Genomic DNA, 18,856 nt, shown 5'->3' with positions numbered 1-18,856 from the left:
TCATTGTTTCCTGGGTTTCCTGGATATTTTGAGTTAGGATCTTTTTGCATTTTCCATTTTCTTTGATTGTTGTGTCGATGTTCTCTATGGAATCTTCTGCACCTGAGATTCTCTCTTCCATCTCTTGTATTCTGTTGCTGATGCTCAAATCTATGGTTCCAGATTTCTTTCCTAGGGTTTCTATCTCCAGTGTTGCCTCACTTTGAGTTTTCTTTATTGTGTCTACTTCCCTTTTTAGGTCTAGTATGGTTTTGTTCATTTCCATCACCTGTTTGTATGTTTTTTCCTCTTTTTCTGTAAGGACTTCTACCTGTTTGATTGTGTTTTTCTGTTTTTCTTTAAGGACTTGTAACTCTTTAGCAGTGTTCTCATGTATTTCTTTAAGTGATTTATTAAAGTCCTTCTTGGTGTCCTCTACCATCATCATGAGATATGCTTTTAAATCTAGGTTTTCGGGTGTGTTGGGGTTTCCTGGACTGGACGAAGTGGGAGTGCTGGGTTCTGATGATGGTGAGTGGTCTTGGTTCCTGTTAGTAAGATTCCTACGTTTACCTTTAGCCATCTGGTAATCTCTGGAGTTAGTAGTTATAGTTGACTCTGTTTAGAGATTGTTCTTCTGGTGATTCTGTTACCATCTATCAGCAGACCTGGGAGACAGATTCTCTCCTCTGAGTTTCAGTGCTCAGAGCACTCTCTGCTGGCAAGCTCTCTTACAGGGAAGGTGCGCAGATATCTTGTTTTTGGACCTCCTCCTGGCCGAAGCAGAAGGCCCAAAACAGGGCCTTTCTCAGAAGCTGTGTTGCTTTGGGAGTTCCCAGAAGCTGTCCGGTTCTCTGGCGCACCCTCTCACCTGTTCAGACTAATTTCCTAAGTTCTGCTGAGTCCCGGAACCAGGATGGCGACCGCTGCTGCTGAGGCTGAGGCTGCCTCCCAAGCCAGGCGGACACCTGTCCTCTGGTCCGGATGGTGGCCGGCTGTCTGCGGCCCGCCAAGGGTGCTGCCTCAGCGGCTCTGTGGCTCTGTGCTTCTGCCTGTCCCAGAAGCTGTCCGGTTCTCTGGCGCACCCCCTCACCTGTTCAGACTAATTTCCTAAGTTCTGTTGAGTCCCGGAAACCAGGATGGCGACCGCTGCTGCTGAGGCTGAGGCCGCCTCCCAAGCCAGGCGGACACCTGTTCTCTGGTCCGGTGGCCGGCTGTCTGCGGCCTGCCAAGGGTGCTGCCTCAGCGGCTCTGTGGCTTTGTGCTTCCGCCTGTCCCAGAAGCTGTCCGGTTCTCTGGCGCACCCTCTCACCTGTTCAGACTAATTTCCAAAGTTCTGCTGAGTCCCAGAACCAAGATGGCGACCCAATTTTTTCTTTAGAGAATTGAAGTTCTTATCATACAGATCTTTTACTTCCTTAATTAGATTCATGCCAAGGTATTTTATATTATTTGTTACTATTGTGAAGTGTGTTGCTTCCCTAATTTCTTTATCAGCCTGTTTATCCTCTATGTAGAGAGAGGCCATTGACTTGTTTGAGATAATTTTATGTCTAGATACTTCATTGAACCTGTTTATCAGGTTTACGAGTTCTCTGGTGGAATTTTTAGGGTCACTTATATATACTATCATATCATCTTCAAAAAGTGATATTTTGACTTCTTCCTTTCCAATTTGTATCCCCTTGATCTCCTTTTGTTCTCTAATTGCTCTGGCTAGGACTTCAAGTACAATGTTGAATAGGTAGGGAGAAAGTGGGCAGCCGTGTCTAGTCCCTGACTTTAGTGGGCTTGCCTCCAGCTTCTCACCATTTACATAGATGATGGCTGCTGGTTTGCTGTAGATTGCTTTTATCATGTTTAGGTATGGGCCTCGAATTCCTGATCTTTCAAAGACTTTTATCATGAATGGGTGTTGGATTTGTCAAATGCTTTCTGAGCATCTAACGAGATGATTATGTGGTTTTTGTCTTTGAGTTTGTTTATATAATGGATTACATTGATGGATTTCTGTATATAAAACTATTCTTGCATCCGTGGAATGAAACCTACTTGGTTCAGGATGGATGATTGTTTTGATGTGTTCTTGGATTCAGGTAGCAAGAATTTTATTGAGTATTTTTGCATCGATATTCATAAGGGAATTTGGTCTGAAGTTCTCTATATTTGTTGGGTCTTTCTGTGGTTTAGGTATCAGAATAATTGTGACTTTATAGAATGAGTTGGGTAGAGTACCTTCTGCTTCTATTTTGTGAAATCGTTTGTGAAGAACTGGAATTAGATCTTCTTTGAAGGTCTAATAGAACTCTGTACTAAATTCATCTGGTCCTGGGCTTTTTTTGGTTGGGAGACTAGTAATGACTGCTTCTATTTCTTTAGGGTATATAGGACTGCTTAGATCATTAACCTGACCCTGCTTTAACTTAGGTACCTGGTATCTGTCTAGAAATTTGTCCATTTCATCCAGCTTCTCCAGTTTTGTTGAGTATATATAGCCTTTTGTAGAAGGATCTGATGGTGTTTTGGGATTTTTTTCAGGATCTTTTTTTATGTCTCCCTTTACATTTCTGATTTTGTTAATTAGGATGCTGTCCCTGTGCCCTTTAGAGAGTCTGGCTAAGGGTTTATCTATCTTGTTGATTTTCTAAAAAAACTAGGTCCTTTTTGGTTGATTCTTTGAATAGTTTTTCTTGTTTCCACTTGGTTAATTTTGCCCCTGAGTTTGATTATTTCCTGCTGTCTACTCCTCTTGGGTGAATTTGCTTTTTTTTTTGTACTAGAGCTTTTAGGTGTGCTGTCAAGCTGCTAGTTTGTGCTCTTTCTAGTTTCTTTTTGGAGGCACTCAGATCTGTGAGTTTTCCTCTTAGAAATGCTTTTATTTTGTCCCAATAGTTTGGGTATGTTGTGGCTTCATTTTCATTAAACTCAAAAAGTCCTTAATTTCTTTCTTTATTCCTTTCTTGAACAAGTTATCGTTGAGAAGCGTGTTATTCAGTTTCCACGTGAATGTTGGCTTTCTATTATTTATGTTGTTATTGAAGATCAGCCTTAGTTCATTGTGTTCCGTTAGGACGCAAGGGACAATTTCAATATTTTTGTATCTGTTGAGGCCTGTGTTGTGCCCAACTATATGGAAAATTTTGGAGAAGTTACCATGTGGTGCTGAGAAGAAGGTATATCTTTTTATTTTAGGATAAAATGTTCTGTAGATATCTGTTAGATCCATTTGTTTCATAACTTCTGTTAGTTTCACTGTGTCCCTGTTTAGTTTCTGTTTCCATGATCTGTCCATTGATGAAAGTGGTGTGTTGAAGAATCACACTATTATTGTGTGAGGTGCAATACGTGCTTGCAGCTTTCCTAAAGTTTCTTTAATGAATGTGGCTGCCCTTGTACTTGAAGCATAGATATTCAGAATTGAGAGTTCCTCTTGGAGGATTTTACTATTGATGAGTATGAAGTGTCCCTCCTTGTCTTTTTTGATGACTTTGGGTTGGAATTCGATTCTATTCCATATTAGAATGACTATTCCAGCTTGTTTCTTCAGACCATTTGCTTGGAAAATTGTTTTCCAGCCTTTCATTCTGAGGTAGTATCTGTCTTTTTCCCTGTGATGGGTTTTCTGTAAGCAGCAGTGTTGTGTCCAGCCAGCAGACCACAACCTGGGGTCTAGCCTGGAAAGGCATTTTGGAAACCTGGAAGAGAAGAGGGGCTAGGTGGCGAGAGAAAGAAATGTAGCCAAGACAGTTATTCTGATCAAAGCTCAAATTTTATTGTTGGGCATATATCCAGAAGAAGCCCCAACTGGTAAGAAGGACACATGCTCCACTATGTTCATAGCAGCCTTATTTATAATAGCCAGAAACTGGAAAGAACCCAGATGCCCCTCAACAGAGGAATGGATACAGAAAATGTGGTACATCTACACAATGGAGTACTACTCAGCTATTAAAAAGAATGAATTTATGAAATTCCTAGCCAAATGGATGGACCTGGAGAGCATCATCCTGAGTGAGGTAACACAATCACAAAGGAACTCACACAATATGTACTCACTGATAAGTGGATACTAGCCCAAAACCTAGGATACCCACGATATAAGATACAATTTCCTAAACACATGAAACTCAAGAAAAATGAAGACTGAAGTGTGGACACTATGCCCCTCCTTAGAAGTGGGAACAAAACACCCATGGAAGGAGTTACAGAAACAAAGTATGGAGCTGAGATGAAAGGATGGACCATGTAGAGACTGCCATATCCAGGGATCCACCCCATAATCAGCTTCCAAATGCTGACACCATTGCATACACTAGCAAGATTTTACTGAAAGGACCCAGATGTAGCTGTCTCTTGTGAGACTATGCCGGGGCCTAGCAAACACAGAAGTGGATGCTCACAGTCAGCTAATGGATGGATCACAGGGCTCCCAATGGAGGAGCTAGAGAAAGTACCCAAGGAGCTAAAGGGAACTTCAACCCTATAGGTGGAACAACATTATGAACTAACCAGTACCCCTGAGCTCTTGACTCTAGCTGCATATGTATCAAAAGATGGCCTAGTCGGCCATCACTGGAAAGAGAGGCCCATTGGACACGCAGACTTTGTGTGCCCCGGTACAGGGGAACGCCAGGGCCAAAGGGGGGGAGTGGGTGGGTAGGGGAGTGGGGGTGGGTGGGTAAGGGGGACTTTTGGTATAGCATTGGAAATGTAAATGAGCTAAATACCTAATAAAAAAAATGAAAAAAAAAATTTTATTGTTGCGACACTAGTTATGAAGGAAGGGGGAGGGGACCCGATTTCTGCCGAATAATCTCTGGTCCAGTAGAAAGGTGAGCACGTGTGTGGATCCAAACAGCAAAGGGCAGGTTCCATCAGTGGGCGTGGCAGAACAAATGAGCAGGAAGCTCCACCCCTGAGCAAGCAGGTTTCAGGCTGGGGGAGGGGAGACTACACAGCAGAATGTTGGGTCTAGGTTGTGTTGCCAGTCTGTTAGTCTATGTATTTTTATTGGGGAGTTGAGTCCATTGCTATTAAGTGATATTAAGGGAAATGTTGCTTTCTATTATTTTTGTTGCTAAAGTTGGCATTTTGTTCTTCTGGCTGTATTTTTTTAGGTTTGTTGAAGGATTACTTTCTTGCTTTTTCTAGGGTGTCGTCTCTGTTTTGGTATTGGTATTTTTCTTGTTATTATCCTTTGAAGGGCTGGATTCATGGAAAGGTAATGTGTGAATTTGGTTTTGTTGTGGAATACTTTTTTTTCTCCATCTATGGTAGTTGAAAATTTGGCTGGGTATAGTAGCTTGGGCTGGCATTTGTGTTCTCTTAGTGTCTGTATAACATTTGTCCAGGATCTTCTGGCTTTCATAACCTCTGGTGAAAAATCTCATGTAATTCTGATAGGCCTGCCTTTATATGTTACTTGACCCTTTCCCCTTACTGCTTTTAATATTCTGTCTTTATTTAGTGCATTTGTTGTTCTGATTATTATGTGTCAGGAGGAAGTCTTTTCTGGTTCAGTCTATTTGTAGTTCTGTAGGCTTCTTGTATGTTCATGGGCATTTCTTTCTTTAGGTTGGGAAGTTTTCTTCTATAATTTTGTTGAAGATATTTGCTGGCCCTTTAAGTTGAAAATCTTCATTCTCATCTACTCCTATTATCCCCAGGTTTGGTCTTCTCACTGTGTCCTGGATTTCCTCTATGTTTTGAGTTAGGATCTTTTTGCATTTTCCATTTTCTTTGATTGTTGTGCAGATTTTCTCTATGGAATTTTCTGCATTTGAGATTCCCTCTTCCATCTCTTCTATTCTGTTGCTGATGCTCACATCTGTTTCCAGATTTCTTTCCTAGGGTTTCTATCTCCAGAGTTGCTCACTTTGGGTTTTCTTTATTGTGTCTACTTCCCTTTTTAGGTCTAGTATGGTTTTGTTCATTTCCATTACCTGTTTGGATGTGTCTTCATGTTTTTCTTTAAGGAATTGTAACTCTTTAGCAGTGTTATCCTGTATTTCTTTAAGTGAGTTATTAAAGTCCTTCTTCATGAACTCTACCATCATCATGAGATATGCCTTTAAATCCGGGTCTATAATTCAGGTGTGTTGTTGTACCCAGGACTGGCTGTGTTGGGAGTGCTTGATTTTGATTATGGTGAGTGGTCTTGGTTTCTGTTAGTAAGATTCTTACGACTACCTCTTGCCATCTTGTAATCTCTGGAGTGAGTTGTTAATGATGTCTCTGGTTAGAGCTTGTTCCTTTCATGATTCTGTTAGCCTCTACCAGCAGACCCTGGGAGACTAGCTCTCTCCTGAGTTTCAGTGGTTAGAGCACTCTCTGCAGGTAAGCTCTCCTCTTTCAGAGAAGGTGCATAGATATCTGTTGTTCAGACTTGCCTCCTGGCAGAAGATGAAGGCCAGAAACAGGGCCTGTCCCAGAAGCTGTTAGCTTCTGTCATCCACACTCTCACCTGTGCAGACTAGTCTTGGCAGGATCCGGGAAAAAGGATGTCGCTGGCAGATGATCTTCCAACGACCTCCCTCCTCTGGCAGGGAAGGTGCCCGGATCCCTCCTTTTCTTTTTTGATAACTTTGGGTTGGAAGTCGATTTTATTATATATTAGAATGGCTACTCCAGCTTGTTTTTGCAGACCATTTGATTGGAAAATTGTTGTCCAGCCTTTCATTCTGAAGTAGTGTCTCTCTTTTCCCCTGATATGTGTTTCCTGTAAGCAGCAAAATGTTAGGTCCTGTTTGTGTAGCCAGTCTGTTAGGCTATATCTTTTTATTGGGTAATTGAACCCATTGATATGAAGAGATATTAAGGAAAAGTAATTGTTGCTTCCTATTATTTTTGTTTTTAGAGTTGGCATTCTGTTCTTGTGGCTGTCTTCTTTTAGATTTTTTGAAGCATTACTTTCTTCCTTTTTCTAGGGCATGGTTTCCATCCTTGTAATGTTTTTTTTTTCCCTCTGTTATTTTCCTTTGAAGGGCTTGATTTGAGTAAGATAATGTGTGAATTTGGTTTTGCCATGGAATACTTTGGTTTCTCCATCTATGGTAAATGAAAGTTTGTCTGGGTATAGTAGCCTGGTCTGGCATTTATATTCTCTTAGTGTCTGTATTACATCTGACCAGGATCTTCTGGCTTTCATAGTCTCTGGTGAAAAGTCTGATGTAATTCTGATAGGCCTGCCTTTATATGTTACTTGACCCTTTTACCTTACTGCTTTTATTATTCTATCTTTATTTAGTACATTTGTTGTTCTTATTATTATTTGTCGGGAGGAATTTATTTTCTGGTCCAATCTATTTGGAGTTCTGTAGGCTTCTTGTATGTTCATGGGCATCTCTTTCTTTAGGTTGGGAAGTTTTCTTCTATAATTTTGTTAAAGATATTTGCTGGCCCTTTAAGTTGCAAATCTTCTTTCTCATCTACTCCTATTATCCCCAGGTTTGGTCTTCTCATTGTGTGCTGGATTTCCAGGATGTTTTGAGTTAAGATCTTTTTGCATTTTTGCATTTTTTTTGATTGTTGTGCCGATGTTCTCCATGGGATCTTCTGCACCTGAGATTCTCTCTTCCATCTCTTTTATTCTGTTGCTGATGCTCACATCTATTTTTCCAGATTTCTTTCCTAGGGTTTCTATCTCCAGCATTGCCTCACTTTTGGTTTTCTTTATTGTGTCTACTTCCCTTTTTAGGTCTAGTATGGTTTTGTTCATTTCCATCGCCTGTTTGGATGTGTTTTCCTGTTTTTCTTTAAGGACTTGTAACTCTTTAGCAGTGTTCTGCTTTATTTCTTTAATTGAGTTATTAAAGTCCTTCTTGATGTCCTCTACCATCATCACGAGATATGGTTTTGAATCCGGGCCTAGCTTTTCGGGTCTGTTGGGGTGCCCAGGACTGGGTGAGGTGGTAGTGCTGGGTCCCTGATGATGGTGAGTGGTCTTGGTTTCTGTTTGTACGATTCTTATGTTTGCCTTTCACCATCAGGTAATCTCGGTGGTCCAAAGATTGAGTGGAGAATCCTCTAGGGGACCTTTGGGGTGTCCACAGACTCTGTGCCCAAAGTTACCCAGTGTTGGCGTTGACTGGAAGGGACTTGTGACCCTGGTCAGGCCTGGTTTTCTGCTTCCCTAATGCTGTCTTAGGTCCCTGGTGATTGGATTGGAACAGAGGTTGTGTTCTACTCACCGGTGATCCTAAGATCGTGTGGAGAGTCCTCTAGGGGACCTTGGGGGTGTCTGCCAACTCTTTGCCCAAGATGACCCGGTGCTGGCGCCAACTGGAAGGGATCTCAGGTGGCTTCTTAAACATCCACACAGACCAATAACTATATCTCTGTTTGTTCTTGTGTCAATGGGGATGCATCAGAGCAACTCACGCATAGTCTCATTCAGTTCGCAAGAGTAACTGTGGATTTTTCCAAAGTGCAGGTTCTTAGGGACTGAAGTACCATAGGTTCCAGAAGAAGAATGCCTGAACCCTAGAGTGAGAAATCTGCTTAGAAGACATTTCAGAACAATCTACCCAACAGACAACACACAAATACAAACCGACTTCAAAGGAACATTCCATTCTCTTAGTTGGAAATATATTTCTTCAAACTCAGTTCCAACTTTACCATTGTTTGGTGTCAATTAGATGTTGCATGGACCTGGGATGAAACCAAAATTACAAGGGAGCGATTATGGCTCTGAAATCTTTTTATATGAAATGGGAACTTTGCAATCAAAGCATTTACAATCTCAGTCTGGGAGACAGACTCTCAGGCTCCCCTGCAGGGATGTTCTCTCAAACCTCAGCATCCTGAGTTTGTCACAGAACTTTAGAACTGGTGATAATCTAGGCAATCCACCTGGTCCATGTCCCCCATTTAATAGAAGAAGAGATCTAAGTCTAAAGGGACTTATCCAGTATCATACAGGTGGGGAAATCAGAGCCAGGGCTCAGTTCAAATGTCTTCTTGGGTTTAGGAACACTACAGTGAGATCACAGAAAGGCAAGCCAAATCATACAATGGACCTTGCTGCTTTGGAGATCTCTGGGAGCAAAGAGACATGGTGGCTTATGAATACCAATTAAATGAGCCACCAAAATGTTTCTAACTTACAGGTGCCATAATGCTGGATGATGAATATTCCATAGGACACTTGTCAAAAATTTAAATCCCCAGAGCCCTTCTTCGAGGGGAGGGATCTTGGAGTCTGCATTTTTAAACAAGTGCCCCATGCAGCTCCCAGGAACAGCAAGACAAAGACAGAAATTGTCCTAGGAGAAAGTGAGAAGGAAAATTTGGCTTTTGAATCAGAGAATTTCCTTTTCTTTGCAGGCGAAACCCATGCCCAGGAAGCCCCAGGTTCTCAGACTCCCCAGCTGAGTGATTTCTTAAGCTCTAGAGATGCCGACTTCTTGATGGAGACTATACTAGGACCCATATAACCATCACAATGTAACATACATCCTTCACTGTTCTCAGTGAAAGGCCTTTTGGTTGGGAAAGCAAAACTGTATTTCAGACACGTTCCTTAATAGTGAAATTAGATGTAACAGGCATGAAAGCAATCAGATAGTGAAACTGGACAAGACTGAAAATCTTGTAGCTTGTCACCATAACTAACAATGCAATGGAGAAAACCAGTAGCTTAGCACAAAAAATTGCCTGGAGTTCCCAGGGAGAGCTACCTATCTGGGACAGGTTGCTTAATGGGTAACCCTTCACTAATGGTATGAGGTCAGATCCAGGTCACTGGGAGACATGAAACAGCCATGTGAGGGATGTGAGTTCCAGAGGGGGGGCACTGGAGCACACCAGAGTCCCGAGGCTTCATTCTAACTCAGCCTTCACCTGCTCCTTGTCTGAGCACTCGGAATTACTTCTTTCCCATTGACAAACGGCATTATCATACTCCACCACCAGCTTACCTATCCATGTCAGTGGAGCAGAGACCAGCACTGAGCCCTTGAAAAAGCCCAGGTGGCCCCCATGCAGAGACAGCATAAATATGATATTTTCCTTTTTCTCTGAGAGAAACTTTGGAAATGTTAGAAAGCTTGTGCATGAAGAGGTTGTCAACTGTGTTAACCAGCATGAGAGGAGCATACATACTCTTCAGCTTCCTCATGCAGCTCTTTCCTTATAATATTCCTTCAGCAAGTTATAGCCATGGATCTTTCTCATTGCATTGTTATCAATCTGCATCAGGGATGTTGCTGTGTAGATCCGGCTCAATCTGTGTCCGCCAGGCTTGAGTTTCTTAACATGGTCTCCAAAGAGAGCTTGTCTGTGATACAGAATGATCTTCAGATTGTATTATATGCTCCAACATGTAATAAAGACACATGTTCCACTATGTTCATAGAAGCCTTATTTATAATAGCCAGAAGCTGGAAAGAACCCAGATGTCCCTCAAAAGAGGAATGGATACAGAAAATGTGGTACAGTTACACAACAGAGCACTAAACTATTAAAAAACAATGAATTCATGAAATTCTTAGGTAAATGAATTAATCTGGAGGATATCATCCTCAGTAAGGTAACCCAATCACAAAAGAACACACATGATATACACTCACTGATAAGTGGATATTAGACCAGAAGCTCGGAATAGGCAAGATACAATTCACAAACCACATGAAACTCAAGAAGAAGGAAGACCAAAGTGTGGATACTTCTCAACCCTTCTTAGAAGGGGGAACAATATAGCCATGGAAGGAGATACAGAGACAAAGTGTGGAGCAGAGGCTGAAGGAATGACCATCTAGAGACTCCCCCACCTGGGGATTCATCCCATATACAATCACCAAGCCCAGACACTATTGTGGATGCCAACAAGTACTAGCTGACAGGAGTCTGATATAGCTGTCTCCTGAGAGGCTCTTCCAGTGCCTGACAAATACAGAGGTAGATGCTCACAGCCATCCATGGGACTGAACATAGAGTACCCAATGAAGGAGCCAGAGAAAGGACCCAAGGAGTTGAGGGGGTTTGCAGCCCCATAGGAGGAACAACAATATGAACAAACCAGTATCCCCAGAGCTCCCAGGGACTAAACCACCAACCAAAGAGTACACATGGTGGGACTCATGGCTCCAACTGCATATGTAGCAGAGGATGACCTAGTTGGATATCAATGGGAAAAGAGGCCCTTGGTCCCGTGAAGGCTCTATGCCACAGTGTAGGGTGATGCCAGGGCCAGGAAGCAGGAATGGGTGGGTTGGTGATTTGGTGGAGGGGAGAGGTGATAGGGGAGGGGGTCTTCAGAGGGGAAACCAGGAAAGGGAATAACATTTGAAATGTAAATAAAGAAAATGCCCAATAAAGTAAATAAAGAAAAAAATGTTAATGAAGCTGGTCAGTGAGATGGCCCAGCATTAAGATTGCTTGCTGGTCTCACAGAAGATTGGTTAGGATTTGTGCAGCTTATATTAGACAAGTCATATGAGCCTGTAACTTCAGCTGCATGAGATCCAGTAGTATCTTTAAGCCTCTGTAGGTATACTCACATATGTACATATAATTGCAATTAGATAAATATTTTAAAAATAAGATTAGGAGGTGAAAGAAAAGAAGAAGGCAGGGTACTTTTTGTACATGTTTAGAAAAACTATATCAATATCATTTGTTTCTACTGGCATCTGATTTCTGCTCTAAAGTAAAAAGGGGAGTGGGGTTCCTGAGGCCCCACCTATCCCTGAGGCTCTGTAGGCGGTTGCTGGAGGAGGAAGAAACATTTCTTCTGTGGTGTAGCTACTGATAACTTGCTCGTGATCAGGTAAACATCCAATACCCAAGACTCAGTACACAACCTTAGTGAAACTCACTGAGTTACCATAAGCAAAACAAACAAAGAAGCAAACCAGACAGGAAAGGAAATGGGAATCAGTAGGAAGAGAGGAACATAAGAGAAGGTGATAGAGAGATGAATATGATCAGAATACATTATATAGTTATATGATCATGCCATAATTAAACCAATAATAATAATGCATAGTTAATATATACCAATAAGACACAAATACATAGGGGAAATGAAAATAAGACAAAACAATCCCCAGGAGACCATGAGCATGATAGACTCTCTGCTGGTACTCATTCATAGGATCATCAGCCAGTGTGATCTTCTAATCTTTGTGACACTGATTTAACAAGAGGATTTAATTAAATTCCAACCATGTGTAAAATAAATTAATAAATTCTTAACCATGATCATGTCGTAATTCAAAGCAAAATTTTACTCAATTATTTATACCTCTTGTCTCTAACTCTTACCCAGGAATGCAGACACATTCCTTGCACCTCATTCTTTCTGGGGTTCATATTCTTTGCATGTACAAGAAAAAGAAGTACATTTTTCTTTAGTAGTGAGCAGAAAATTTATAAGCAAATGCATGAATGAAGGCTTATTCTTTTTAACCTTTGCTCACATTTTCTTCCTCCAATGTCTGTCCCAGGTGTGTGAATTAAAACTTACTGGCTCTTTATTCTTACTCTTACTTTGCATTCATCAGTCTAACCAGAGTGTAGGAAACTTTAAATAGTCGGCCATCAATTGGAGGAGAGGCCCTTGGTCTTGCAAAGATCATATGCCCCAGTACAGGGGAATGCTGGGGCCAGGAAGAGGGAGTGGGTGGGTTGGAGAGCAGGGTGGGGGGTGGGGTAAGGTATAGGGGGCCTTGGGGATGGCATTTGAAATGTAAATGAAGAAAATATCTAATAAAAAAAGCAAGCTTTAAATATAAGGACAAGTGTGCATATGTGTGTGTGTGTGTGTGTGTGTGTGTGTGTGTGTGTGTGTGTGTGCAGTGCCACAGCACAGACATTTGCAGTTCAGTGGGTCACTTCTGTTGTAGCACTTTTCTAAAGACTTTAGTTTGGTACTTAGTTGGACAGCATATCTGCAGCATAGAATGTCTAAAGGACATGAGTCCTTGTTATCTGTGTCACAGCACTATTGAAGATAAAGATACAATTCCTGCTAAAGCAACTAATGTAATTCTTCAGTCAACGTTGGTGAGAGAAATAAAATGATAAAGAGGAAGAAAAGTTGGGGTGACCAAGAACAGTATATAGAGAAACAAACAAACAAACAAACATAAAGAGAGAAATAGATATTGACTATTAAACAATGGAGTGAGAGTCTCCAGTGGACTCAAAGAAACATAAGTAATTGCATTTTATTTTCTATTTTTTAAAATATGCTTTCATAGAGTTAATAGGCATTTCATTGTATCTTTTAGTTTTCTCAATGAATAAAATCAAAGTGCAAAGATTTCTGAAAATTTTTGAAAATACCATATTACATATTTATTTCATGGTTTTGTGTATGTTGTATATTTGTTTGTGTGCCTGTTCTCGTTGTGTGAGTGTGGGTGTGTGAATTCCATAATGTATGAGTGGAAACAGTGGGCAGGCTCTGGTGTTCGCTTTCATCATCTAGCTTATTTGAGATAGAGTCACTGTTTGCTGCTGTGCACACCACTCTATCTGGTTCAAGATTTCTGAAATGTGCCTGGTCTCTGTCTTTCATCTTGCTGTAGAAACCATGGGAGTACAAATATGCAGTGCACTGCCTAGCCATATTTTTATTCTGGAGATATGAATCAAAACTTTACATTTATGGCCAAGTGAATTCCCCACTGAGCCATTTCTGTCTTTTATTTATTAATTTTAATAACTATTAATTGGCAACACTTCTGACATTCAATACTTGGGAGTTTTCCTCACACAATTCATTATTCAATTATCTAATAACTTACTGGAAATCCCAAAACTTAATTTACTTCTAACTTCCCAAGGTTGCCTCAGACATCACAGGGTTAAACTTTACAAGCCATCTCCACATCAGGATAGGTATGGGTATGCTACTAAGGGAGTAATGATAAAGTTAGAAGTTTGTCTTAATTTTTTCCTCTTATTTCAAAATAATTTTCTAGGAAAATTTATGTGGGCATAAAATTAAGGAGCAGTTTAGTTCCCTGTGGCTGAGAAAAAAAACAAGAGCAATGACACACAGGGCATAATAGGACAGAGTAGGACAACATATAAAGTTTTTAAGCTTTGAGTCCTATTTAAAACCCACAATCTATCCCCAAAGAACCTTGGGGTGTTCACCAAATTCTAGTGTTTTGGGACTTTTGGTAAACTATATCATATAAGTACTAGGAAAGATAGATGGACATGGAATATTTTGGGGACACTAGAAAAAAAAGCCCTTCATCAAGGAATCTAGTTGAATCCTTTTGCCAGTAGAGATGCAAGTATTCCAGAACAACTAGCAACTACTTAAGGCCTTTCTACATTCCTAGCTGTAATGCTGAAGTGTTCTAGGACTCTCGCCAGAAACCCCATTTACAGTAAGAGCTAAGTGGCTCCAGGTTAAACCTTATGAGACTATAAGCACTTCTGAGGCATCTCTAGAGGCTCCTCAATTATCATGTTTGCTGAAAAAGAAGAGTGGAAAGGGGATTCTTACTAACCTTATAAAATGTTTTCTGAGAGCAATCAAAATGGTACATGTGGCTAATTCTATGACATACTATTGTTTCTCCCTTGAAGAGGTTGCTCTCACATTTGAGTATGTCATTTTTCATGATGCTTGTCTTTCAGTAGGCTGCATTCTTCCCCTTGAGTGTGTCTCACTTCCTGCTGAGCACCTCTTTCTTTAACTCTTGTGCTTAAGTCTATATCAAAGTAACTTTAAGAAAATATCAACTCTTCTTTATTAAAACAGCTCATCCTGACACACTTTTCTGTGTTGGCCTGAGTTACACCTGAGTCAAGTTCCTCAAGAACCCAGGAGAGCTATATAACTCTGATTGCTTAAGGTCATATTACAGAGATAGGCCTCTGTCACATCACCACTGCTGGTACCATTAAGTACTAACATTGGCTGTAGGTGATGGAGTTAATCTTCATCTTCTTTCTTTCTCCATAAAGGCTGGGTGTGAGGGTGATAACACAATCATTCTTTTCATCTGCTTTCTTGGCCAACCAGCATCTAAGAAGTTACCAAAATAGGACAAACTAAAGTGTGGGGAAAAAAAGAAGTATATAATAAATAGCATCTTGTTTCTCTCATCATTATTGTATAGGGACTGTTTCATAAGATAGGTAAGATTACCAAGCATGAATGTCTTTTAATCATAATGGCTTCAAACCATAATGAACTAATTAGCTAATAATGTTTGATTCCAATGCTCCTCATAATATAAATCAATACCTAAACCCATAGTTGCAGTCAGTAAGATGGTTCAACAGATAAAGGTCACAAGACCAACATGGTGGGAAAAGGGAACCAATTTCTGAACGTTCTCAAATTGTGATCTCTATGTGTGCCATATAATATGCACAGACTTAAAAGAGTGAACTCAATATAGACACTAATTAATTAAGGCATAAATATAAAACACTTAACTTATTTGATACTAACAGTAAGAGCAAGAGAATATGCTTTCCCACAGTTCTCACAGACATCAAGGTTTTAGAGTTAAGCTATACAGCTATGCTTACATAATTTAAAACTTTAGTGTATGCCTTATCATTTTCACCCAGTGAGAAGAGCCAAGCTGACACCACGACAGGCTGACAAATTGGCAGTTTTGGAGACTAGGACTAAGTTTCTGTTTCCCAGAACTGAAAAATTCCAAAACAAGTCAATTCCATGAAAACACCCATCATGGGCAGCCAATCAGGAAGTTATGCCACCACTTAGCCTGAGCCAACCTCATGGACAGCCAATCAGGAACTGTCAGGAGCTGACCACCACCTAGCCTGAGCTAAGTATAGTTAATATCTGAAAAAGTCCCCCACTTCCTCCAGAGCTTTAGCCAATCACAAAGGCACCCATAACACTGGATATAAAGCCAATCAATCAAGTCCATACTTCTGTCTTCCATCTTGATGTATGGTGGACCCCTGCATGATGGTTCTCTGCAGAATAAATTCACTTTGCTGTTACATACTATTTGAGTCTGGAGTCTCTGTCTTTGAAAAGCATGGATCCTTACTAGGGGCCACAGAATATGAGGTAGGAGGGAAGAAGAAGAGGGAATACTCTCTGCTAGACCCACACGTCTTCTTGACAGGTCACAGGCATAGAGACCTGGCAAATGGATGGGTCTTTTTTATATTTTCTCATTGTGAAGTGAGTCTTTTTAAAAAATTATATGGAAATCCACATGCTCAGATGACAACGCCAAGTTTACTGTTGTGCTCAACCACTGTTGATCATTTATTTCTGAGCCTCTTCTTGTGCCTCACATGCTGGAACATCTAAATTTTACTGGTTCCTTTAATGTTTACTCTGGTCAATAATGGGTTAAGTCTTTTTGATTTCAGCTTTTCTATAGCTGAGCTCCTGCATCTATGTACTTCTCATTGTTTTCCATGTCACCCAGATGCATTAAAGATGTCAAAGTGGAAGTTATACTTTTCCCCAAATCAGTTTTCTCCAGAGGAGAACAACAAAAGTTCCACTTGTGTGGAATACAGACAGATGCCAAGTCTCTAATGAGTTTTGAAGAAAGCACTTCTGTGAGAACAGTCCGAGAACAGAAACACTAGGTCCATACTGTTAGGTAACACTGTGCCTACTTGATCTTGCCTCCTTTATGGACTTCATTTTTTCCACTTAAGTGTATTGTCCATTTTATTTATTTATTTATTTATTTATTTATTTATTATTTATGTATTTATATATTCATTCATTCATTCATTTTACTTATTTACTTTATATCCCACTTACTGCCTCTCTCCCAGTTAACCCCCCCAAACAATTCTTTCTCCCCTCTCTTTCTCTGAGTTGGTGGTGGTCCCTGTGGATATTCCCCCACCCTGGCACATCAAGTCTGTGTGAGATTAGGCTAGACAAGGCAGCCCAGCTATAAGTACATATCCCACACCCAGTCAGCAGGTTTTGAGATAGATTCTGCTCCAGTTGTTCAGGACCCCTGTGGAGACAAAGCTTCACATCTGCTACTTTTGTAAGCAGAAGCCTAGGTCCAGCCCATGTATGCTTTTAGATTGGTGGCTCACTCTCTGAGAACCACAAGGGTCCATGTTAGTTGATTCTGTTGGTCTTCCTGTGAAGTTCCTATCCTCTTTGAGGCCAGCATGAGAGTCCTCAAGCTCTGTTCACTGTTAGGCTGTGGATCTCTACATCTGCCTCAGTCAGCTGATGGGTGGAGTCTCTCAGAGGACAACTGTGCTATACTCCTGTCTGAAAGCATAACCTAGAACCATTACTAGTGTTAGGGATTGGTGCTTGACCATGGGATGGGGATCAAGGTGGACCAATTATTGGTTGGCCATTCCCTCAGTCTCTGCTCATCTCTGTGCAAGTGCCTGAATTTGTTTTTGACAGGATAAATTTTGGGTTGAAAGGTTTTTGGGTGGGTTGGTGTCTCTATTATTCCACTGGGGTTTCTACCTGGCTACAGGAGGTAGCCTCTTCAGGTTCCATTCCCCCAATGCTGTGAGTCACAGCTAAGGTCACTCCTATTGATTCTTGGGCATCTCCCTTATCCTAGGTTTCTCTCTCATCTTGGAGATACTCCCCATTACCTATAACTTTCAGTGGTAGATTTCCATTAATTCTCATGGCCATCTGGCCATCTCTTCAGTCTCTCCACACACCTGATCCTGAGCACTCCATCTTCCTCCTCATCCTCTCTCCCACCCAGTTCCCTCCCTCCATCTGCCTCTTGTGACTATTTCATTTTCCTTTCTAAGTGAGATTCAAGCATCCTCACTTGTGCCTTCCTTCTTGTTTAGCTTCTATGCGGTCTGTGGAGTGTTGCATGGGAATCCTGTGCTTTATGGTCAATACCCACCTACAAGTGTGTACATACCATGCATGTCTTTTGGAGACTGGGTTACCTCACCCAGGATGACAGTCTCAAGATCCATTCATTTTCCTGAAAATTTCATAGTGTTTTTGTTTTTAATAGTTGAATAGTATTCAATTGTGTAGATGTACTACATTTTCTTTTATTAATCACTTTATTTGTTTACATTTCAAATAATATCCCACTTCCTTGTTACCCCTCCACAATTCCCTCATCCCATCTGCTCTCTCTTCCTCTCGTTTGCCTCTATGAGGTTGCTCCTCCAACTATTCACACACTCCAGACTCATAGCTCTAGTATACCCCTACACTGAGGAATTAAACCTCCATAGGACCAAGGACCACCCCTCCTATTACTTCCATCCTTTGTTCTACATGTATCTGGAGCCACAGATCCATCCATGCATACCCTTTGGCTGTTGGTTTAGTCCCTGGGAGGTCTGGTTGGTCAGATTAGTTGATATTGTTCTTCTTATGGGGTTGCAATCCCCTTCCATTCCTTCAGTCCTTCCCCTAGCTCTACCATTGGGGTCCCAGAGCTCAGTCTGATGTTTGTCTGTGAGTATCTTCATCTATATTGGTTAGGTGCTGGTAGAACCTCTCAGTGAACAGCCATACCAGGTTCTTGTCAGTAAGTGCTTCTTGACATCAGTAGTAGTGTCTGAGCTTGGTGTCTGCAGATGACATGGATTCCTAGATGACACAATCTCTGGATGGCCTTTCCTTCAGTCTCTGTTCCATTTTTTGTCCCTGTGGACAAAATGGTGGGCTTGGTAGGAGTTACACCAAGATATTTCTTATTGTTTGTGGCTGTTATTAATGGTGTTGCTTCCCTATTTTTTTCTTAGTCTGATTATACTTTGTATAAAGGGAGGCTACTGACTGGTTTGAGTTAATTTTATATCCTACCACTTTGCTGAGGTTGTTTATTAGATATAGAAGTTCTCAGGTAGAATTTTGAAGGTTGCTTACATATACTATCATATCATAGGTGAACAGTGATATCATAACTTTCTCCTTTCCAATTTGTATTCC

This window comes from Mus musculus, chromosome 1 (assembly GCF_000001635.26).
Source record: "Mus musculus strain C57BL/6J chromosome 1, GRCm38.p6 C57BL/6J".
NCBI classification, from domain to species: Eukaryota; Metazoa; Chordata; class Mammalia; order Rodentia; family Muridae; genus Mus; species Mus musculus.
This window is presented reverse-complemented; position numbering follows the sequence as displayed.